The 25243-nt window shown below is 34.1% G+C and overlaps 1 long non-coding RNA gene across 2 annotated transcripts in view; it reads left to right on the top strand.

Annotated features, from left to right (window-relative positions):
* LOC307184503 overlaps positions 1-25243 on the top strand; it is an 86421-nt gene that overhangs the window by 29950 nt on the left and 31228 nt on the right. The window lies entirely within an intron of this gene.

The following is a 25243-nucleotide window of genomic DNA, read 5'->3' as shown; positions in this document are numbered from 1 at the left end:
AACCCAAATAATAGAATGTTCTTGTAATTTCTACTGCTGAATGACTTTATTAATTTAGCATTTTATGGATTTCATTATTGGAGTCAAATATAAAGAACAGTCTCTGAGATATTTATTGTATTCGGGGGAAAAGAAAGTTACTTTAAAAAAAGAAATCTCTTCAAGTAAGTTGTAGAATTCTGTCATAATTGTAGCAGCTCTATAACTCCAGCTCTTGCTTGCCTGTCACAGAACTAAGGTTAAATAAATCCCAAATGACTGGGGCCCTGTAACCCCATCCCGTAGAAATGATTGTAAGATGTATCTATTAATCATGTAAGTCCAATTCTGCTTCAGGTATTTTGTGGCAGTTGTGTGTCAGCAGAGTAAAAGCATCCAGCTGACAAGATCTGCCTTTCAAAATTAAAATGTATTTTGTTAGTATTTTTCTTTGAGATTGAATGCAATGTTGCCATTCATAGAAAGCAAAGTTGAATTCTTATCAAGTAGTCAACATTTCTAACCTTAACTCGAATTAATTTTTGCTTTTTTTTCCAATATAATAGAGGTAACAATAATCAGTGTAAATTGCAAAGCCCTGGGGCCCTCTATTTTTAAAATATGTGGGTTTCCAAGATCAGAAATAGTGAGGTAGCTTCATTTTAAAAATAACGCATTGGAACAATGTACACCAGGGGAAGTGCTAATCTTCCTTCCCATGATAATAGTTAAAAACTCATATATGAAGATTGTTTTAAAGTTTAAAAAATCTTTGCCATAATTTTTCTCATCTGAACCTCAAAAAGTCCTACCAGGTATAATGGGCAAATTATCGTTTATAGAGAAGGAAACTGGTAGTTGTATCAGTTAAGGAACATACCACAGTAGTACAGTCAACCAGCAGACAAGCCTGAACTAAAACCTGCATCTTATTTAGCAGTTCCTCCAGGAGACAAAACATTTTAAAATTGAAAGAGCTCAGACTCTGAAATCACAGATTTCTGCCTTTGAATCCCACACTTGCCATGTGTGCTCTAGAGCATATATCATAACCTCTCTTAGTATCCACAATATGGAGCTACTAATACCAAAATTTTAAAGTTTGAGGTGGGGATTACATGGTGTAAAATAACAGTTCCTTGTTAATAGATTTTTTGTGTGTCATTTGTTTGAATTTCCACATCCTTCCAACTATACTGACCTTCTCTGATAGTTTTATTAAAATTTTGTTGAAGTGAAAATTTGCTAGAAATATTTCTATGAAATGATAAGAAAGCCCAAATCTGCATTCTAAATGCTCTGTATTAGGGAAAAGAGCAAAATAAGAACTGGAAGACCTAGATTCTAGCCTTCTTTTTTATAATGATTAATTTCATGTGTCAACTTGGCTAAGCCGTGGCACCCAGTTTTTGGTCAAACACCGGTCTAGATGTTACGATAAAAGTGTTCTTTAGATTTTACTAACATTTTAATCAGTAGACTGTGCATAAATAAGATTATTTCTAGAATATGGGTGGGCCTCATCCAATCAATTGAAGGTCTTGAAAGAAAAGACTGAGATCCCCTGAAGAAGAAGGAATTCTGCCTCCAGGCTGCCTTCAGACTTGAGACTGCAACATCAGCTCTTCCCTGGGTCTCTGGAGAGCGCTGACTAATTTTATCTCCATTTATCCAGGAGTTCAAATCAAAACAAATAGTGAATTTGGAAATGCTTTAGAACATAGAGGGGAAAAGCATTATAGAACTAGTAAACATTATTACAATAAAAACTTATCTATTGAGCACATCGTATATGTCAGGAACTATTCTAAAATTGTGTGTAGGGGGAAGGAGGGTAGTTCCTGTAATCCTCAGAATACCTTGTGATATAGGTACTATTTTTCTCTCCATGTTATACATTAAGAAACTGAGAAACTTAGATGTAGAAATCTTAAGTAGTTAGCCCAGGGCCAGACACTTACTAAAGGTAGAGTCAGGATATAACCAGGAATATTGATGTCAAAGCCTCTGTTTTATATCTGCAAACACATATGTACTATATTTCTTTAACAAATTTCCTAACTTTTCTAAACAATTTTTACATTATTTCCTCTTACCTTGGTTTTCCAAAATCTCTTCCATGCACTTTAATCTCAGCAGATGAACTTATTTCCAATTCCATAAGGAAAAACACAGACATAGAAGCAATCAGAAAAGACATTCCACACATTCCCTACACCAGATCAGACAAGCCAGCTACATCTATGTTCCCTTATGTAACCAAGCAAATATCCGCCAGGCCTGTATTTCCAGCCAACACCTCCACTTCTGACAACAACTGGATTCTGAACTACAGTAGTACTCCTCCTCATATTCTGCATCATCAGTATTTCCAGATCTATGGATCCTTTCTCTAAACACACACATTTGCTGACATATTATACATCTGAAAATAATAATAACAGCTTCCCTTCAAAACATATGCCTTTCTAGCTGCTGTCCCGTTTCTCCTTTCCCCTTAACAGTAAAATGATCGTAAGAGTTGTTGAAACCAGCTGTCTCCATTCTTCTCCTTCCATTTCCCATTGAGCCCACTCCAGCGTGATTCCCTTTTTCTCACTGCCGCCCCTATCTGTTCTCCACATAGCAACCAGAAAGAGCCATTTAAAATGTAACTCGGATTCTGTCACTTCTCTGCTGGAAATCCTGCCCAGTTAGAGTAAAAGCCATAGTCAGCATGGCCCACTTGGTTGGCCCTTTGTGATCTGGCTGTTTTCCTCCGCTCCCTCTGGTTCATCCTCCTACAGCCATGCTCAACTCCTCACTGCTCCCCAAATACACCAACCGCCTTCCGACCACAAGACATTTTTTTTTGAATTTTATTTTATTTATTTTTTGTTAAAGCAGGTTCTTATTAGTTATCCATTTTATACATATTAGTGTATATATAAGACATTTTTTTAACATCTTTATTGGAGTATATTTGCTTTACAATGGTGTGTTAGTTTCTGCTGTATAACAAAGTGAATCAGCTATATGCATAAGTATATCCCCATATCTCCTCCCTCTTGCGTCTCCCTCCCACACTCCCTATCCCATTCCTCTAGGTGGACACAAAGCACCAAGCTGATCTCCCTGTGCTATGCGGCTGCTTCCCAGTAGCTATCTATTTTACATTTGATAGTGTATATATGTCCATGCCACTCTCTCACTTCATCCCAGCTTACGCTTCCCCCTCCCCATGTGCTCAAGTCCATTCTCTATGTCTGCATCTTCCTGTCCTGCCCCTAGGATCTTCAGAACCATTTTTTTTTTTAAATTCCATATATATGTGTTGGCATATGGTATTTGCTTTTCTCTTTCTGACTTACTTCACTCTGTATGACAGACTCTAGGTCCATCCACCTCACTACAAATAACTCAATTTCGTTTCTTTTTATGGCTGAGTAATATTCCATTGTGTATGTGTGCCACATCTTCTTTATCCATTCATCTGTCAATGGACACTTAGGTTGCTTCCATGTCCTGGCTATTGTAAATAGAGCTGCAATGAACATTGTGCTACATGACTCTTTTTGAATTATGGTTTTCTCAGGGTATATGCCCAGTAGTGGGATTGCTGGGTCATATGGTAGTTCTATTTTTAGTTTATAAGGAACCTCCATACTGTTCTCCACAGTGGCTTATCAATTTACATTCCCACCAACAGTGCAAGAGGGTTCCCTTTTCTCCACATCCTCTCCAGCATTTATTGTTTGTAGATTTTTTGATGATGGCCATTCTGACTGGTGTGAGGTGATACCTCATTATAGTTTTGATTTTCATTTCTCTAATGATTAGTGATGTTGAGCATGTCCTTTCATATGTTTGTTGGCAATCTGTATATCTTCTTTGGAGAAGACCACAAGACATTTACACTTGCTGTTTGCTCTGCGTTGAATCTTTTTCAGCCAGTTTTCTTTATGGCTAACTCCTCTTCTCTCTGATCTCTGCTGAAAGTTTACCTCATCAAAAAGGCCTTCCTTTACCACTTACCATAAAAGGGCAATCTTCACTCCTCCCTCAAATCCCTCTCTCATTAATCTACTTCACTTTCTCCATAGCACTTGTAACCATGGGACAATATATGTATTTACTATTATTTGTTTATTGTGTTCCCCATAAACTTGAGAGCTCAAGGAGGGCAATCGCTTTGAAACTTTTTATTACTACTCTAATCCTAACACCTAAAACAATTAGTAGCACCCAATAGGTATTTTTTAATAAAAACATAAATGCATGATTTCCATGGCTTGTACCAAGATCCCTATTGCTCAATAATCTCTAATTCTGATATTCTTGTACAAACCACACTCTCTCCTGCTTCAGAAACTTTATATATGCTGCATTCTCCTCCTCATCCCCAATGCAACTGACCTTCTTTCTCTTTAATGAGCTCTCTCTCTGTTGAGATTTGGCCAATGTGGTGACAACCAATAAGAGCTCTTTCTCAACACCCTACTTAAAGGAGTAACTCCACCACCACTTCTATTCCGTGTCTCTTGCAATCATTTTATTCACTTGTATAATTACTATTTTTTTTTTTGTTTTTGCTATTCCGTGATGTCAAAAACCATGGCTTGCTACTTAAGCAGTTTTTGGTTCCATTAATTTTTCTCAATATTTTTTGTTTTGTTTTCAATTTCCTTGATTGATTTCTGCTCTTACCTTCATTAATATTTTTCTTTCTGCTCAGTTTGAATTGAGTTACTCTTTTTGTACTAGTTTTCTAAAGGTGAAATCTTGGGTTATGTCTTTGAGAACTTTCTTCATTTCTAATGTAGGAATTTACTAGCATCCATTTACATTTAAGCACGCTTTTAACCCTAAATCGCACAAATTTTGATATATTTTATTTTTATGTTCTTTTAGTTAAAAATATTTTCTTATATTCCTTGAGGATTACGTTTTTATCCATAGATTATTTAGAGGTATGTTGTTTAATTTCCAAATATTTGGAGTTTTCTAGATGTCTTTGAATAACTGACTTTTAGTTTAATTCTGTTAATGGCACATGGCATACTTTGTTTGACTTAAATCTTCTTAGTAAGGTTTGTTTTATGCACAAGCATATTGCTCTTTTTGGGCAGACTTGAGTGGTGCTATACTGTATTTGGGTGCTCAAAACCTCTGCTTTGTTACTAGTGACCTGTTCAGTGCATGTGCAGCTGAGGGGTAAGCTGGAGACTGGGGTCCGCTCAGGTGCAGATTCAGCGTATCCCACTTTTCAGTTCCTTGCTCCTTCCTCTCCAGGCTCTCCAGTTGACAGAGGCCTCTTTTCCTGGTGACTTTGGTCAGAAATAGTGATTTAGCTCAGGATTTTTATCCTCTTACATGATTGTGGACATTCATTTGTAACTGATTTCCCTCTCAGAGGGAAGCAGCAAGAGAAAAGTAGGAGAAAAAATAAGAGAGATTTCCCTCCCTACTCTTCAGACCACAGAATCCCATTACCTAGCTTTTCTTGCCAGATAGAAAGAATTTAGGTGTCAGCACAGATGCACTTTGACCATCCCTGATGCAACATCAGTGGGATTTTGACACTGGGCATTCTTGGGTGGTGTTTGGAGAGAGAGATGAGGAAAACTAGGAATTCCTCCCTACATTGCACTCAGTGTCTCACAGAGGCCTTTTCCCCCAGACTTCTGGATAGAAAGAGATTATTTCTTTCAGAGTTTTTACTGCCTGGGCCTGCAAACATTTCTGGGATTCAAATACTTTCAAGTCAAAGCTAGGATCTATAAAGGAGAGAAGGTCAGAAAAGGTGTGGTGGTGCTTATCATTCTTCAAGATTTGACTTCCCACCCCAATCTGTCTGCTGTTATTTATTTTTCAGAGTCTTCAGGTAGCTTCTTTGTGTATTTAGAGTTTTTAGTTGTAATCAATGGGAGAAATAGCTTATAGCAGGCTAACTCCATCTCCACTGAAACGTGAACCCAGTGTAGTAGTTCAAATGATGGAATTCTGTTGTTTCAAATATTATTCAGAGTAGACCCAATACCAATCACTTAATTCTAGGGAAAAATACTATGAATAAGATGCTTCATTCTCTGTTCTGTGAGTAAAATCTCTGATTTTAGTAGAAATAAACAGACACCTATCAAAAGTTAACAAGAAGTAAACATCTTAAAAGCTCTGTACAGTAATTCTCATAGGGAGCATATATTTGAATTTTCAGTGCTACTAGCAACATGGCACATAATAAAATACGTCCAACATAAATTTCCAATATTCCCATCTGCTTGCTTCCTTTGCACTCACTCTTCACCTTTTCTAGTTGGGTCATTTCTGAAAGGAGCTCTCTAGCCTAACAAGATATATCAGTCCCACACCAATAATTGAAAATGTGACCACTTCAGAAAATAATTGTATGAATAGTGATAATAATTACTATGTACCAAGGGTCTTCTATGTTCACGAGCTGTATAGGGATCTTAATATACATCATCTTATTTAATATTTACAACAGTGATTAGAATGAGACAAAATGCCTCATTTTACAGATGAGGACTCCAACTGTCAATAAGCTGAAGTACCTTGCCTATGGTCACTCAACTAGTAAATGGGAAAGAGATTCTAACCTAGTTCTGCCAGACTTCAGCTCCCTCTCCCTGTAAAAAATGACTGTAATGACAATACAAATCTAATCAAGCAAGTCTTATGAAAATATATGCAAACAATGTAATTTTATTAAGTCAAGATCATAAGTTAGAATGAAGATGAATTAAGTGGATATTGTAATTAAAATGGATGGTGAAGTTATACCTAGGGAGTTTGGAAGAGAGTTTGAAGTGAGAGCCAAAGGTTGTATAATGGCAAGGATCAAATGAAGGAGGGACAGGGTAAGGAATAGCAATATTATTATTATTAATTTGTTATACAAAATATAAAATAATAGAAATACATCAATATTTTTCCTGGATATATGTGACTGACAGTGGATCTGTGGACAGAGAATTTTGAATAAATAGTGCAATACACATCTAAGTACTTTGTCATATGCCCTTTGGTGCACATTTAAGAAACTCCATTAAGGTTCACAGGCAGTTGTGATACAATATAGCACACTGAAGCCATGAGATCTTGGATAAATGGTTTACTTTCCCAAGGGGTCTAACAGAACTCACACTGGTATATTCAAAACCCCCTGCCCCTTGGCAACCACAAGTCTGTTCTTTAAGTCTGTGTGTCTCTTTCTGTTTCATAGATAAGTTCATTTCTGTCACATTTTAGATTCCACATACAAGTGATAACATATTGTATTTGTCTTTTTCTTTCTGACTTAAGAAGGGATACATTTTTCCCCCAAGTTCTACAGCTCTTGTTTGACTTTCCTGGAATACAACTAAGCTATATCAGATGCAGAGCCTAAACTCACAAACAATAAGCTATAATCATTCCAGCTAGGAATCTACTATCTATGTCTTCTGGACTGTTAATGTGAAACAGTGGTATAAATGTGGAAAGACTTTATAAATAGGGTGTATGTTCTGAGTAAATGTGAAATCATTAGTCTAAATAAAATGATATGTAGGATTTTAAAAGTTAAACTTATTAGTTTGTCTTAGTTATTTCCATTTATTTTAATATAATATGTCTGTGTTTACTCATTATTACTGGCAAGCTCTACAGAGCTCCTGCGTCAATGCTTCCAGTGTACACTTAATAGGGGTTTACTGGGAATACTGAGTAACTGTATAATGAGAAGTACTTTTTCACCTTAAACAACAAGTAAACTCTTCCTACCATAGTATATTTGAAACACCCCTCCTAGACTGATAGGTAAATGAAGTAACCCGTGAACATTTAACTGTTAAACACATGTCCAATATATATATGTTGTCAAACAGTAACATCAAATTGATGACTTCATTTGCGTGAAATATGTAAGGTCATACCTAAGTTTGTTATACTCTATTAAACGTTGAAAAGAGATAGATAACACACCATTGTAAAGCAATTATACTCCAATACAGATGTTAAAAAAAGAAAAAGAAAAGAGATAGAATAGTTATTGTGTAGCACTGATATATAGAAATATCTTCAAGATATTTCTTGAAGGCAAATCAAGGCATACAAGAAAGTCTGTAATTTCTAGTTTTGGTAAAATGGTCAAAATACAAAGTATGTAACATACATGTTGCTTATATCTGCAAAAGAACACTGAAAGTATCTGTAAGAAAATAATAGAAATGGTTGGCCTTAGACTATAAAAAAGGTTAAGGTTTGGATGTGTCTTCTCAATGTGTCTTCTTCATGAAGCGTTTCACTAAATCAATAATTTTAGTTCTAGATCTTGCCATAAATTGCAATCTTGAATTACTTCTTCCTTGGATTTACTTATCTAATGAATCATTAAAAGCAGTTACTCTGAGTAATTTTGTTAAATTTATATTAATTCTCTTAAATATAATATTATGCAAAGTCACAATTCCAAAATATGAGAGGATAGAGTCATATGTTTAGCAACAGAAAAAAATTATTAAACAATGCTTGCTTAATTTTCCAAAAGTTACAGTTATGACATAGAATGTAAAAACATCTCCTATGCAAAACTCAAATTTAATAAATGATGCCAGGTAATGCCTGTGTATGTTTAAGGCTGTAATATATGAAGTATTCAATATTCGTGATTATATGAGAAACCGAGACCATGGTACCCAAATTCCTGACTGTCAGGAAAAGTGCCAATCCATGATGAAGTTCCCATAAAAGCTAGAGAAACAGGTTGCTGATGTAGAGAGTGCTTCTTAAAAATTAAGTCTTGATTATTTGAAAAATTGTCATTATTCTGAAATTTCTAATTTTTTGATATTTCTTTTATGACCTATTGGTGATAAATAAATGACTTTCATTTTTGTTTATAATATACTAACTCAGAAAAGGTGCAACTTTATGTGACCCCCTGCCTCCTCATTTTTCTAAGTGGTTCAAAATCTCCAAAGTCTAAGATCACCATCCTACAGAAATTGTAAAGTACCAAGCTGTAGCAACCAGGAATTATATGCGTAACGTTACACAGTTAATAGCCATATTTATGGTCATGTATAGATTTGAGTTCAGCTAAGTCCCTACCTGGAGGTTATATTATTCCCCTGAAACAAAAGGAATTTAAAACCTGCCTCTCACTTTTGCATGAAGGTAAAAACATAATCAGCGAAGAATGGACTCAGTCACGAAGTTGCAGTTACATACCTAAAGCAAAAGTCACTTTCTTTTCTGAGCAAATTAGAGGAAGCTTCACTCTTCAGCAATACAGTTAGATAAATTCTGCATTTAAAACAGGAATCTTGATTGAATGCTTTTGTTTAAAGAAATATTGATAATTATTTCTTTGAACCCAGAATCACAGAAAAGTTAAGCAATTGCTGAAAGCATTAAAAAAAAAAAAGTGTCTCTATTTCTGCCTTGCAAACCTATTCATCTGTACCATCTTCTAGGTTCCACATATATGCGTTAATATTCGATATTTGTTTTTCTCTTTCTGAGTTACTTCACTCTGTATGACAGTCTCTAGATCCATCCACGTAGAGAACAAACGTATGGACACCAAGGGGGGAAAGTGGCAGGGTGTGTGTGTGTGTGTGTGTGTGTGTGTGTGTGTGTGTGTGTGATGCATTGGGAGATTGGGATTGACATGTATACACTAATGTGTATAAAACAGATAACTAATAAGAACCAGCTGTATAAAAAATAAATTAAATTAAATTAAAAAAAAAATCTCAGACCAGAGCAGATTACACTCTTTTTTCTATCTAAGGATTTAGGAATTAGGTAGGAATTCTGATTTATTAACAGAAGCACACTTTATATTTAGTTTATTGTTTATTATTATCTTTCCTGGCTGTTATGAAATACACTATAGTTGATCTTAATATACTAGTTGGCTCAAAGGTACATGGATGGGATTTGAACAGAAGAGCAGTCTTCTTGAGTGTGATGTCAAAGGCACAGTGACCCTGCCAGTTGTCTGGCCCTCCTCTAGAGAAAGGCCACTTATTTATTCATCAGCTCATGTCTCAAGCTGTCCAGCTGGGGTGTGAACACATTGACAGAAAGGTACCATAAATTCTCGAAGCTGGGAAAGAGGGTGGACTGTTTAAGCTGCTTCATGTGACCCTAAAGTTTCTGGGCTTCCAGTTGATTTTATATAAGCTATATGGATTTTATTAACATGACTTCATTGAATTCAGATGTTTGGTTTCACAGTCTAACTGTGACTAAACCAGCTTTAATAAATGGAAAAAAAGTATCTTAAAATGTGTCTTTCATAAGTGAATTACTATGTCATGACTTTTTCACTTATAGAAACCTTTTTCTATTACACAACCTTTGAAAATCACGTTACCGTCGGTCACTGAAAATGTAGAACAAATTCTATGTGGATTCCCAAAGCTGTATGTTATTAGGTTAATTTACCAATATAATAAATTGAATGTATACATACTATACATATAGTATTTTACTTATTGTTATACTTAACTAGTTCTTTGTCTCAACAGAGTCAAAATAAAAGAACACTGTTAGTTTTACTTAGTGTAGCTGGCTAATTCAGGGGTTATAATGCAGACAAAATTTTTGTATCTAGAGTGGGCATATCAGGAAGTATCAATAAAAACAAAACAAAGCAAAACTCTTACAAAATGCTTCCTTTGCCAGAATTCTTCCTTTCTAGTTACACCTAATATTAAATTGGTATGACTTTTTTGATGAGATCAAGCATGTAAAATAAGAAATTTTAGGAATTTTGGAATTTTTGCAATACTTATTAATTTTATAGAAAGACTCTCTACTAAGTCTCATATTACAGCCATGAATAATGTTCAGAAATATGGTCCATGCCATAAAATATACTAGTTAGCAACAAAATTCATGTGAAGAAATACTGGGGGAAAAGTTTAATCAAATATCTGGAGTGCATTGTCATTCTTTATTTTTTTCACTCTATTCTTAGGAATGCATTCCTTTTTTTCTACTTTTTTACATTCTGCACCCCTCCCCCCCTTTTTTTTCTTTAGCTTTGGTTGTGTTTTGATGTATGCTGAGGATCCAGTGACTGTTTTCCTGGGAATCTGAAAGCCACTCAGAAGTTATTATTCACAGTCCACAGGAGAATAATCCATCATTTGCACTTAGTTATTCATACTAGTTTGGAAAGAAATCATGACTCATAAAGTTCCTTTGGGGGAAAATGCTTTCCCCTCATTTTTTTGAGTAGACTACAACCTAGAGTCTATGGCTTTACTCTTACTTTTCATCTATTAATATGAATTAAATTACGCTTTTCTCAAGAAGGGGCCATGTCTCAGCCACTTGTGAAGAGAGCAGTGCTTTTCCTGTTTGGTTCCATTAGTCTTCAGCAATTCTTAATGACACCTGGTGAAAGTCCTATTAGCTGCAACATAGCAAAAGCCTTCATAGAATTGATCTGATAAAAAGGTTCACCAGGTTCATGAAGTTTCTTCTTCTAAAGTGTTCTCACATGCTCATGTGCACAGCTCAACTTGTACGTTTTATCACTGTACAAATAGTACTCCTGAACAACTTTGAATTCTTCATGGAATTCTTGAGTGGATTAAAAGGTCCTAGATTTCAAAACATTTTAAGGGGACCATTAGAATAACATTTCACTATATTTGAAACCTGTTTTATAAATGAGATCCTAGAGAAGAAGAAAATGTTCAAGCTCAAGTGTGGATAATAGATTGCTATGGCTCTATAGGAGCCCAAGTAATTTTTCCTCACAATGTAATTTTGTAAAATAGTTGTGATCTTTTGTAGACAATGAATATCCTTTATTAATTTAATTGTTCCTTTAACAATATTTGAGAGCTTATTATGTCAAGTTCTATGTGCCTGCTATAAAGAAAAAGTTCAAATGTCACATGCTCTATTTTTAATGTAGTTTACATTCTTTGGGGCTGAAATATACAGATACACATCTGTAAATAGCATATTTTTCTTAGACAGATTGCTCATTAATTTAAACATATACCTTGTGCCAAGCACTATACTGGTCCTTGTGAACAAATGAATGACCAAGTTTAAATCTAAACAAGAAAAGCAAACCTAAAAAAACCTGATTATATGCTACAAAATACAATTGTTCCTAGATGAGGACAGAATTAACTCTGCTTTGTTGTTCTCTTAAACATTTAAAGAACATATAAGCCTGGCAGAGCCAAATAAAAAATATAGTGTCAAATGTAGAATACTGGAAAGTGAACTGATCTGAGGACAAGAACCTGAAGTATTATTTCTCTCTTGTATACCAATTGTGCAAATGTACCTTCTGGTGGTTTCACTAGCTTCTGCTATGAAATATATAATTTTAATGCTATAGGGAGGACACACCCAGATACGGTTAATGTTAGGTTTGTGTTTGACCAAGCTCACTAAAAGTTCACTATATGAACATTACTAAATTTAGTTTGTAGTATAAAAGCTTAATTAGGATGAACCTAATTTTGTTTTGAGCCTGTATGGAAGACAGAGCCAAATGACATTCTTCATGAGGCAGGACCTCAGTGACCACTAATGCTCATGGGTCAAAGAACAGCAGAATCAAATTAAAAGAGTCTGTAGTCACTTTTTTCATATGTGCATTTAGTATATATTAAATTTGGAATTTATGACAGGGTTTTATTAGGAATATATGTAAAAATGGCATATCTAAAACAGTAAAAAAAGTTAAATCAACTTAAGTAGGTTCAATTTAAAGTTTGTGAGGACATCTAGTTTTTAACCAGTGTGCTAAATAATATTTTAAATAATTTGTGAAATTTTTTGGAATTCTGCTGACAAAACAAGAAATGGGGATGATAAGAAGATGCTCTTTCACTGTTTTTAAGTCTTTTCCACAGAATTGGATGTAACATTTAAATTTATTCAGAAAATTTGATTAAGAAAAATAATAGCTTGTAACTTATACATGTATAAATTAGCTTGTAACTTATACATGTATGCAAAATCACATCATTATTTTTACCAACCAAGTCTTTGTTATGTGTTTTTTCATGGGCTTGTCTTTTAATATGTGTGGAGAAGTAATGTTAGTATCTTTATTATAGGATCTAAACCAAAGGGGGTTTAAATATTGATCAATTCACTTGGCCAAGGGGGATACTAACAACAGCCTCTTCTCACAACTGGCTTCATTCTGATGTCAATGGAGCTCTGGTCAGCCAGGTCTAATTGGATTTTCTACATAAATCAATTGATCAGAGCTTGTTAAGGCTGCCAAGAGCAATTCTCCCACTTATTCTCTTTATCCTGCTCTGGCATTTATGGCCTGTTAAACTTGTCCTCAAGCAGAGATGACTGACAGATTCTGATTGTACAGGAGAGATTCACTCACCCAATCTACAAAAAGCAGGAATGTTCTGCAGTTTGCCATCACAGTAGTTTCTTTCTTTCCAAAATAAAATTTCTGGCATAGAATTTAGTTATTGTGCAAAGACTCTTGTGCTTATGAGTGAGTTGGGATGGATGTGTTTTGGAGCTCTTGAACCCTGCCACTAACCAGCTGGTTCTCTTAGTTTTTCACTGTATTTTTGTTTGTTATATGTAAAATAAGAATTATATATCCATGTCTTTCAGGATGTTATATTATGTGATTTGAAAATATATAATGCCCAGCACTTATCTTGTACAGGTATTCCAAAAATATTAATTTCATATGCATCCCTCTTCAAAGTCTCGAGTCCTCCCTGAACAAATGTACAATCTCCATCTTTTTAAGTGGGAAAATTATGTACTCTCAATAACACTTAGAATGAAGAGGTAAATTATTCCCATAATACAGGTACTGTGATTTAGTCAACTCCTTTGACAAAAATCCAGAGCTTCTCCTTGTTTTTGGATAGGTGTTTTGTTCTCTTATTTCTAAAAGCTTTTAAGATAAAAACATTTTTTTAATCAAAAATCAACCTAGAAGAACTGAAAAAATTCCTAGAAACATACTTTGTTCCAAGAATGAACCAGGAAGAAATAGAAAATATGAACAGCCAGTTACCAGCAGTAATGGAATCAGTAATTAAAAAAAAAAAAAAAAAAACTCCCAACAAACAAAAGTCCAGGACCAGATGGCTTCATAGGTGAATCCTACCAAACATTTAAAGAAAAGTGAACATCTATCTTTCTCAAACTACTCCAAAAACTTGCAGAGGAAGGAACACTTCTGAACTCTTTCTAGGAGGCTAGCATCACTTTGATACCAAAACCAAATATCACACACACACACACATCATAGGCCAATATCACTGATGAACACAGAGAAAAATCCTCAAAATGTATTAGCAAACCAAATTGAAAAATATATTAAAAGGTTCATACACCATGATCAAGTGGAATTTAACCCAGAGATACAAGGATGCCTCAATATCCTCAGATCAATCAATGTGATACACCACACTGACAAAATGAAGAATAAAAACCATATGATCATCTCAGTAGATACCGAAAAAGCTTTTGACAAAATTCAACATCCAGTTATTATAAAAACTTTCACAAAATGGGTATAGAGAGAACATACTTCAACATAATAAAGCCCACATATAATAAACCCACACCTGACATCAATCTCAATGGTGAAAAGCTGAAAGCATTTGCTCTAAGATGAGGAACAAGACAATGATGCCCACTGTAGCCACTTTTATTCAACATAGTATTGGAAGTCCTAGCCACAGCAATCAGACAAGAAAAGAAATAAAAGAAATCCAAATTGTAAAGGAAGAAGTAAAGCTGTCACTGTTTGCAGATAACATGATACTATACAAAGAAAATCCTAAAGACACCACCAAAAATTACTAGAGTTCATCCATAAATTCAGTAAAGTTGCAGGATACAAAATTAATATACAGAAATCTGTTGCATTTCTATAAACTAACAAAGAACTATCAGAAAGAGAAGTTAAGAAACAATTCCATTTTTAATTTCATGAAAAAAGAATAAGATATCTAGGAATAAATCTAACTCAGGAGGTAAAAGACCATGTACTCTGAAAACTATAAGAAACTGATGAAAGAAATTGAAGATGACACAAACAGATGAAAAGATATACCGTGTTCATGGGGTAGAATAATTAATATTGTTAAAATGACCATACTACCCAAAGCAATCTACAGATTCTATGCAATCCCTATAAAAATACCAATGGCATTTTCCACAGAACTAGAATAAATCATTTCAAAATCTGTATGGAAACACAAAAGAGCCCAAATAGCCAGAACAATCTTGAAAAAGAAGAACAGAGATGGAAGTATCATGCTCCCTGACTTCAAACTATACTACAAAGATACAGTAATCAAAATAGCATGGTACTGGCACAGAAACAGACAAATAGTTCAATGGAACAGAATAGAGAGTCCAGAAATATACCAATGCACTTATGGTCAATTAATCTATGACAAAGGAGGTGAGAGTATACAATGGGGAAAAGACAGTCACTTCAATAAATGGTGCTGGGAAAACTGGATGGCTATATGTAAAAGAATGAAAGTAGAACATTCTCTAACACCATATGCAAAAATAAACTCAAAATGGATTAAAGACCTAAATGTAAGGCTAGAAACCATAAAATTCCTAGAAGGAAACATAGGCAGAATACTCTTTGATATAAATTGTAGCAATATTTTTTAAAATCTGTCTCCTAAAGCAAAGGAAACAAAAGCAAAAATAAACAGATGGGACCTAATTAAACTTAAAAGCTTTTGCACAGCAAAGAAACCCATGGACAAAATGAAAAGATAGCCTACTGACTGAGAGAAATATTTGCAAATGATATGTCCAATAAGGGGTTAATATCCAAAATATATAAATAGCTCATACAACTAAATATCAAAAAAAAACCCAATTAAAAAATGGGCAGGATACCTGAATAGACGTATTTCCAAAGAATACATACAGATGGGCAACAGGCACATAAAAATATGCTCAACAACACTAATCATCAGATAAAATATGATGATCTGAAAATCAAAACCATAATGAGATACCACCTTACACCTGTCAGAATGGCTATCATCAAAAAGACCACAAATATTAAATGTTGGTGAGGATGTGGAGGAAAGGGAACACTTGTGCACTGTTAGTAGAAATGCTAATTGGTGTGGCCACTGTGGAGAACAGGGTGGAGGGTTCTCAATAAACTAAAAATAGAGCTATCATATGATCCAGCAATTCCACCCCTGGGCATATATCCAAAAAAAAGGAAAACAGTAATTTGAAAAGATACATGCACCCCAATGTTCATAGCAACATTATTTACAACAGCCATGAAATGGAAGCAATCTAAATGCCCATCAACAGATGAACAAATAAAGAAGATGTGAAATATACAGATATATAGAAAATGGAATACTACTTAGCCATAAAAAAGTGAAATTTGCCATTTTCAACAGACTGGATGAAACTGGAGGGTATCATTCTTAGTGAAATAAGTCAGATAAAGACAAATACTGTCATGTTATCACTTATATGTGGAATCTAAAAAATAAACAAATGAATACAACAAAACAGAAACAGACTCACAGATATTGAGAGCAAACTAGTGGTTACCAGAGGAGAGTGGCAAGGGACAAGGCAAAGTACAATGTATAAAATAAATCAGCTACAAAAATATATTGTGCAATACAGGGAATATAGCCAATATTTTATATAACTTTAAATGGAGTATAATTCATACAAATTTTGAATTACTGAACACCTGAAACTATTATAATATTGTAAATCAACTGTGCCTCAATAAAAAATTGAAATTTCCAAAAAAAAATCAATTTTGATAGACAAGGAAACATTATTTTTTTTCTGCTTGGAATTTCATTATTTTTTAAATGATTTCAAAATGATTAAATATCTCTGAAAAAATTTAACATATTCATTAGTAGTTGGAATATATTGAATATTTATAACCTAACTTTTTAATTCTCTCCTTTCTGTTTGAAAAAAAACATACCCTAAAGCTAAATTTTTGTTGTTTAATAATGGATAGTGAAAGAGTCAGTGAGATGTTCAGATAACACTAGAACAAAAATTATATTTTTAAGAAAATTTTCATATATAAAACATATTTCTTCTGCCACTCTAGTTTAACTTCTGGCCACAAAACCAACAAAGGGAAGTAACTTTTAAGAAGAGTAAAGAATAGTAAGGTTACCATTGTCAAACCCAAAATCATGTCAAGAACTGCCTACAAACTTATAAAACAAAGATTTTATCACTGAGAAGGTATGACTTCAAAATTACCACCAACAGTAATAGAAGTTACACAGTCATTAGCAAGAGAATAGCTGCTGTCTTATTTGTATGGTTTATTATGATTCCTAGTTTTGGCAAATATAGCTATAGTAGATATTAAGGTGCTATTAAACCAACAGTTAGAAAATTAATTCTAAAATGTTTGTTACTGTATTACATTTATGTGTTTTAGAGACTTGGATTCTCTTCCTTGAAAATTTTGATACAGTATGGTATGCTTATTTGGACTTCTAACTGTTATTTGCATCCAGGACCCCAGAATTTATACCTGATGCAGGTTAGAGTATCCAAAACCCTAAATACTTCAGGATTCTGAGAGGCAGGATGGTGGCCCATCTCTTATCCGAATGACTTAAAGATAATTATCAGTGTTTCTAAGCTTCTGTATTTCCATCTGTAAAATAGTGGTATAGTCTTACTCAATGTGTTGTGAAAATATACATAACCAGTTTGGAATCATGACTGCACTTAATAGTTGGTAAATTTGCCATGTATTTCTCACATGACTGATAAATAGGAAAAATATCATAAGTAGGATGAACTTTGCAAGACATCTTTTCAATTTTTGTATTAAAGACTTCCAATTCCCTAATTTTACCCCCAGCCATTTTAAGTATGATCTTCAATTAATGTTTTCTTTAATTTAATTTTGGCAATTATCTTTTCCCTAGAACATTTACATTTTCCTAGCAACCTATACTTCCTAAAGAATGAAATTGATGTTTTAACTCTCCAATATTTCTTTCAATATTGATTTTTCTAATTTTAATTTTGAAATGTATCCTTTAGAAAACTAGTAGGGATAATTCTTCTTCTTTGATGCCACTCTTAAATGTTGCTTATTTTCTTCAGGTGTTTGGTGATAATTGGTTGTTCATATTTTAAAATTAACATATTTTAAAACTAATTTTAAACAAAATTAATGTGTTAATCCTCAGCCCAAATGGGAATATAGTGTCTTCTTGTATTTGTGGTAAATAAAATTCTGATTATAGGAATCAATCCCATTATGATTGTATCTTCTAGATGTGGTAATTTAATGCCTCTCCTGTTGCCATACTGTTTCCAGAGTTACTGCTTTGCTGCTCTGGTCTCAGCTCTGCTCTGCTCAGGTAACTGTAGGGCAGAGGAATGGAAGTCTCTGCTGTTCTGTGCTTTAAGCTGGTAAACAGTCTCTTCTTGCCTCTGGTGTTTCTGCTTCTGACTATAGAATTATTTGTGGATTTTGATGGAAAAGTATTTTCTTATAATCTTGTTATCTTAGTACATGATCATAGGTTTCTTGGCCCTGATGGGTATTACCTATTCCAATATGCTTTACATCTTCCATAAATCATTCTCTATCCTTATTTCTTACAGGCATTGCTTCTTATTTTTCAATTCTGTTATAAAGTTCCTTTTATTTTTGTACTTCTTCTGTGTTCCTCATGGTCTAATCGATGTAGCAAGGTACAGTATATTTCCATAAGAGAAAGACACAACTTAATATGACCAAGTATACACATGAAATCCAGAGGACGGTGCAAAATTTTTTTATTGTTTTTAAAGTTTTCCCTCAGTGCACACATCAATTCTCATCAGCCTACAGTGTTATCTACCTTTGACATCAAGGATTTCCCTCTCTCTGCCCCCTTATACTTCCTTTAATTCAAAATAGTCTTCTCAAATTTTTAACATGACTCCTCTCCCTCTGGGATCCCACTTCGTCCTCTCAACCCTGACTCAAGCTCTCCATCAATAAGATTTTAACTGATTTTCTCTTCAAAGAGTCAGAAGAGGAAACAGCTTCAGGTCCTTCTGGTCTGTCACTGGGGCTTTGAGGAGTGAGGTGAGAGTGAAGGAAAGCTGTCCAACCAAATTTGAACCAATATACATAAATAAATCAAGCATTTATATTGTTCATGTCAACTCTACTTTTATTGCTAATGTTGCTTTTATTTTGTTAATGATGACAGAATTTGTGTTGTACTTTTTCATCTTAACAAAGGCCATTTTCTGTTTTTCTAGCTTGAGGTGAACCAAGGCCTTGGGAGGTGTTTTAAAAAACCTTGGTCCAGGAAATGGATGAGAAGTTTAACACAGTCCATAGTGGCATGTCATTTCACTGGGATTCTTAAAAGGAGGGACACTAAGCCATTAACGCTATTTATTGAGTCAGTTTTTTGAATTATAATATTTCATCTTGAACTACAAATTGTAAAAGAGAAAGATAAATAAAATGAAAATCACATGTATTTGAATAAAACAATATTAACTAATATTGTACAATAAATATATTGTGAAGACAATCATAAATACTAGAACATGTTTTGCAAAGAATAAAATACTTTTACAGTATGTTATGATGTCAAAATTAACTGTCAATCAAACTATTTGAAGTACTCTTTTGGGATGTCTCATAATTCCAAATTCATTCAGCCAAAATATAAAATTTAGAGGTTTTTTTAGCAAAACAATAAACTTTGAAAATCACTTTATACTCTTAATCACATTTTTAATTAATTCTTGAAGTCAGTAGAAGGGGTCCACAGTTTCTCATATCTTCCTATCCTTCCCTATTTCTTGGACTATTTGTTTCCTTCTTTCATTTATGGCATTCTTAAATATGCTACTTTACTTGGATTCAGGGACATAGTTGAAAGGCAAAAGCATAAGAAAACATCTTACTGACAGGTTTTCCAACTGAAAAATACAGATACTTTTCCAACTTAGTAGATGTAATTTTCTATTTATTTATTAGTAATATAAATATTCCTGACTAGGAACAACTCACAGAACAGTTATGACAACCATATCTTTGTCTGGTAAATGGATAGCCCTTCTTACATCATGACAAGATCATCAAGTTGCCCACAGTTTAATTGTGTGCCAATATTGGAGGACTTTCACCATATCACAGTAGGAGAAGGTAGAAAATGTTAGTGTTTACCTACAAGAAGTGTTTTCTCCATTAAAAAAATTACCAATATAAACTACTTGTTTTACTACTGAGTCATTTTCTATATGTCTTGAATCCCTCAAACGATTGCTGAGATTCACTATAGTGTTGACATTTGCAGACAAATATTTGGTATGCTCTCATTCTATCTACTGCTTTTCAGATAAGAAAATCTCATTTTGCTCATATTTACTATAACCCAACTATCAAACATTTGGATTTTATACGACTGCTGCTTATTTTGAAACACTCATTATTGTTTAAAAGTATGTAAGTGGCATACTAAGTAGTTCAGTATCCCATCTTTTAATTTTATAATTAGAATGCATTCAAGCTGTGCTTCTGAGTTTTTCTAATGCCCTAAACACTAAATTGGAGTGTATTCTGAAATCATACATTAAACAGAAAATCTTTGAATTAGTAACTTAAAGTTTAGCTTTATACACCAAGGAGTTTTACTCATTAGCAGGTAATTTAAATTCTTTTTTCTCCCCCACCCCTTTTGCCCCAGGGAATGCTGTGCTTGTTTTTCAAGCCCTCCTTCTAAAATATGAGGGGCAAAAGTAGTACAAAAAGTCAGGATATGAAGATACTCAGAGGTCCTTTGGCAGCCTTGATCTCTCTATTTGAACTGTTTTTATCAATATTCTATGGAAGAATAACTGGGTTGTCACTGGCAAGGCAGAGTCTTGAAAACTGTATCTGCAAATAGCTTATGGGTATTTAGGGGTTGTTTCCCTTTTGCTTCCTAGGTTGGTTTGTTAAGACTGCCATAATAAGGTACCCAAAGACTTTGTCTTAAACAACTGATGCTTATTTTTCTCACAATTTTGGAGGCTAGAAGTCTGAGATCAAGGTACGGCTGGGTTGGTTTCTTCTTAGGCCTCACTTCTTGGCTTATCTTCTCACTTTGTCTTCACATAGTCTTCCTCTGTGCATGTCTGGGTCCTAACTTTCTCTTCTTATAAGGACATCAGTCATATTATTTTATATTGGGGTATAGTTGATTTACAATGTTGTGTTTGTTTCAGGTGTGCAGCTAAGTGATTCAGTTATATTATACATATACATATATCCATTCTTTTTCAGATTCTTTTCCCATATAGGTTATTACAGAATACTGAGTAGAGTTCCCTGTGCTATACTGGAGGTCCTTGTTGGTTATCTATTTTATATATAGTAGTGTGTATATGTTAATCCTAAACTCCTAATTTATCCCTACCCCCGCACCCCCCCCCCCCGACGTTTCCCCTTTGGTAACCATAAGTTTGTTTTTGAAGTCTGTGAGTCTGTTTCTGTTTTGTAAATAAGTTAATTTGTATCACTTTTTTTAAGATTCCACATATATGTGATATCATATGATATTTGTCTTTATCTGACTTACTTCACTTAGTATGATAATCTCTAGGTCCAGCCATGTTGCTGCAAATGGCATTATTTCATTCTTTTGGCTGAGTAATATTCCATTGTATATATGTACCACATCTTTATCCATTGCTCTGTCAATGGACATTTAGGTTGCTTCCATGTCTTGGCTATTGTAAATAGTGCTACAATGAACATTGGGGTGCAAGTATCTTTTCAAATTATAATTTTCTCCAGATACATGCCCAGGAGTAGGATTGTTGGATCATATAGTAGCTCTATTTTTAGTTTTTAAAGGATCCTCCAATAGTGTAGGAGGGTTTGCTTTTCTTCACATCCTTTCCAGCATTTATTGTTTGTAGACATTTTGTTGATAGCCATTCTGACCATTGTGAGGTGATAACTTACTGTAGTTTTTGATTTGCATTTCTCTAATAATTAACGATGTTGAACATCTTTTCATGTTGCTTTTTGGCCATCTGTATGTCTTCTTTGGAGAAATGTCTATTTAGATCTTTTATCCATTTTTTGATCAGATTTTTTTTTGATATTAAGCTGCGTGAGCTGTTTGTATATTTTGGAGATTAATCCCTTGTCAGTCACATTGTTTGCAAATATCTTATCCTATCCTCCAGGTTGTCTTTTCATTTTGTTCATGGTTTCCTTTGCTGTGCCAAAGCTTTTAAGTTTAATTAGGTCCCATTTGTTTATTTATTTTATTTTTAGTGCTCTAGGAGGTTGATCCAAAAAGATATTTCTGTGATTTATATCAAAGAGTGTTTTGCCTGTGTTTTCCTCTAAGAATTTTATAGTATCCAGTCTTACATTTAGGTCTTTAATCCATTTTTAGTTTATTTTTGTGTGGTGTTAGAGAATGTTCTAATTTCATTCTTTTACACATAGCAATCCAATTTTCCCAGCACCACTTACTGAAGAGACTGTCTTTTCTCCATTGTATATTCTTACGTCCTTTGTTGTAGATTAATTGACCATAGGTGTGTGGGTTTATTTCTGGGCTTTCTATCCTTTCCCACTGATCTATATGTCTATTTTTGTGCCAGTACCATAATGTTTTAATTACTGTAGCTTTGTAGTATAGTCTGAAGTCAGGGAGCCTGATTCCTCCAGCTCCATTTTTCTTTTTCCGGATTGCTTTGGCTATTTGAGGTCTTCTGTGTTTTCATACAAGTTGTAAAATTTTTTGTTCTAATTCTGTGAAAAATGCGTTCAGTAATTTGAGAGGCATTGCACTGAATCTGTAGATTGCCTTATGTAGTATAATCATTTTGACAATACTGATTCTTCCAATCCAAGAACATGTGATATCTTTCCATCTGTTTGTGTCATCTTCTACTTCTTTCATCAGCATCTTATAGTTTTCGGAGTACAGGTCTTTTGTCTCCTTAGGTAGGTTTGTTTCTAGGTATTTTATTCTTTTTAATGTGATGGTAAATGGGATTGTTTCCTTAATTTCTATTTCTGATCTTTCATTGTTATTGTATAGTAATGTAACAGATTTCTCTGTATTAATTTTGTATCCTACAACTTTACTGAATTCATTGATGAGCTCTGGTAGTTTTCTGGTAGCATCTTTAGGATTTTCTATGTATAGTATTATGTCATCTGCAAACAGTGACAGTTTTACCTCTTCTTTTCCAATCTGGATTCCTTTTCTTTCTTTTTCTTCTCTGATTACTGTGGCTAGGACTTCCAAAACTATGTTGAATAATAGTGATGAGAGTGGACATCCTTGTCTTCCTGATCTTGGAGGAAATACTTTCAGCTTTTCACCATTGAGTATGATATTAGCTATGGGTTTGTCACATATGGCCTTTATTATCTGGAGGTAGGTTCCCTGTATGCCCACTTTCTGGAGAGCTTTTATCATAAATTGGTGTTGAATTTTGTCAAAAGTTTTTTCTGCATCTATTGAGATGATCATATGGTTTTTATTCTTCAAATTGTTAATGTAGTGTATCACACTGATTGATTTGTGAATATTAAAAAAATCCTTGCATCATTGGGATAAATCCCACTTGCTCATGGTACATGATCCTTTTAATGTGCTGTTAGATTCTGTTTGCTAGTACTGTGTTGAGGATTTTTGCATCTATGTTCATCAATGATATTGGCCTGTAATTTCCTTTTTTTGTGGTATCTTTGTCTGGTTCTGGTATCAGGGTGATGGTGGCCTCATAGAATGAGTTTGGGAGTGTTCCTTGCTCTGCAATTTTTTGGAATAGTTTCAGAAGGATAGGTGTTAACTCTTCCCTAAATGTTTGATAGAATTTGCCTGTGAAGCCATCAGGTCTTGGACTTTTGTTTGTTGGAAGTTTTTAAATCACAGTTTCAATTCCAGTACTTGTGGTTGGTCTGTTCATATTTTCTATTTCTTCCTGGTTCAGACTTGGGAGATTGTACCTTTCTAAGAATTTGTCCATTTCTTCATGGTTGTCTATTTTGTTGGCTTATAGTTGCTTGTAGTATTCTCTTATGATCCTTTGTATTTCTGTGGTGTCAATTGTAACTTCTCCTTTTTCATTTCTAATTTTATTGATTTGAGTCCTCTCCCTTTTTTTCTTGATGAGTCTGGCTAAAGGTTTATCAATTTTGTTTATCTTTTCAAAGAATCAGCTTTCAGTTTCAGTGATTGTTTCTACTGTTTGTCTCAATTTCATGTATTTCTGCTCTGATCTTTATGATTTCTTTCTACTAACTTTGAGTTTTGTTGTTCTTCTTTTTCTAGTTGCTTTAGGTGTAAGATTAGCTTGTTTATTTACTTACAAACTGTTACCATTTTTAAATATAGGTAAATAAAATTTTCCCTTTGAATTTCTTTTCTTCCTTCCTTAAATCCCTCACTCCTTTCTTTCTTCCTTCCTTTCTTTCTGCCTGCCTCCCTTATTTTCAATTTGGTTTGCCAAATATAGATCTGGGAATAAAGGCACCTGCATTGTGTTTCAAGCACTGTATTACCCTCTGTTGTTTCATTCTTAGTAAAACAGATGTTGGATGATGTTGGATGAAAAATCCAAAGGTAAGTAGTAGCTTACTTAGTAGTAGCTAAGTAAGTAGTAGTCTTATGCTGCATGGAAAACTGTGTACATTTGAATGCTATTAATATAATCCTTCATTTTACTTTAGGATTCCTTATATAGGTAACAAGTTTTTCCACCTGATCATAGAGGCATTCCTAGTAAGTACCTTGCAATATGTGCTGAGCAGGGTCTAATGTCCATAAGTTCTTCATGAGATTTCTCTCTGTGCTTGAAAATGATCACAGATATCAGTGAACATTCCTTTCAGGGATTAATATACTATTTTTATGTAGGTTTCAGGTTATATTGTTGGAGGTAATAGAGCACAGTAGGAAAGAGAAGAAATGGAGTCAGGGAGACAGGGTTCAGATTTTTTCTATGTTGTCTGTCTTAGGCAAACTGCCCATCACTTTGGACTTGATTCCACTTCTGTAAAATGAAATAATAAAAAGACATTACTTATAAAGTGATACAGTTGTTAGAGGATCATATGAGATATATGAAGTGTTTACTGTAGTACCTGGGATATTATAAATATTCAGTAAATGGTAGTACTTTTAGTTCCTTGAATAACAGTTCCATAATCCAGTGACTGTGGGCAAAATCCCATACTTTATCTATCTTTTGGCAACTCACAATGCACAGTGGC

Source organism: Stenella coeruleoalba (genome assembly GCF_951394435.1).
Source record: "Stenella coeruleoalba genome assembly, chromosome: 3".
NCBI classification, from domain to species: domain Eukaryota; kingdom Metazoa; phylum Chordata; class Mammalia; order Artiodactyla; family Delphinidae; genus Stenella; species Stenella coeruleoalba.
Note: the sequence above shows the minus strand (reverse complement) of the source record. Positions and strands in the feature narration are given on the sequence as shown.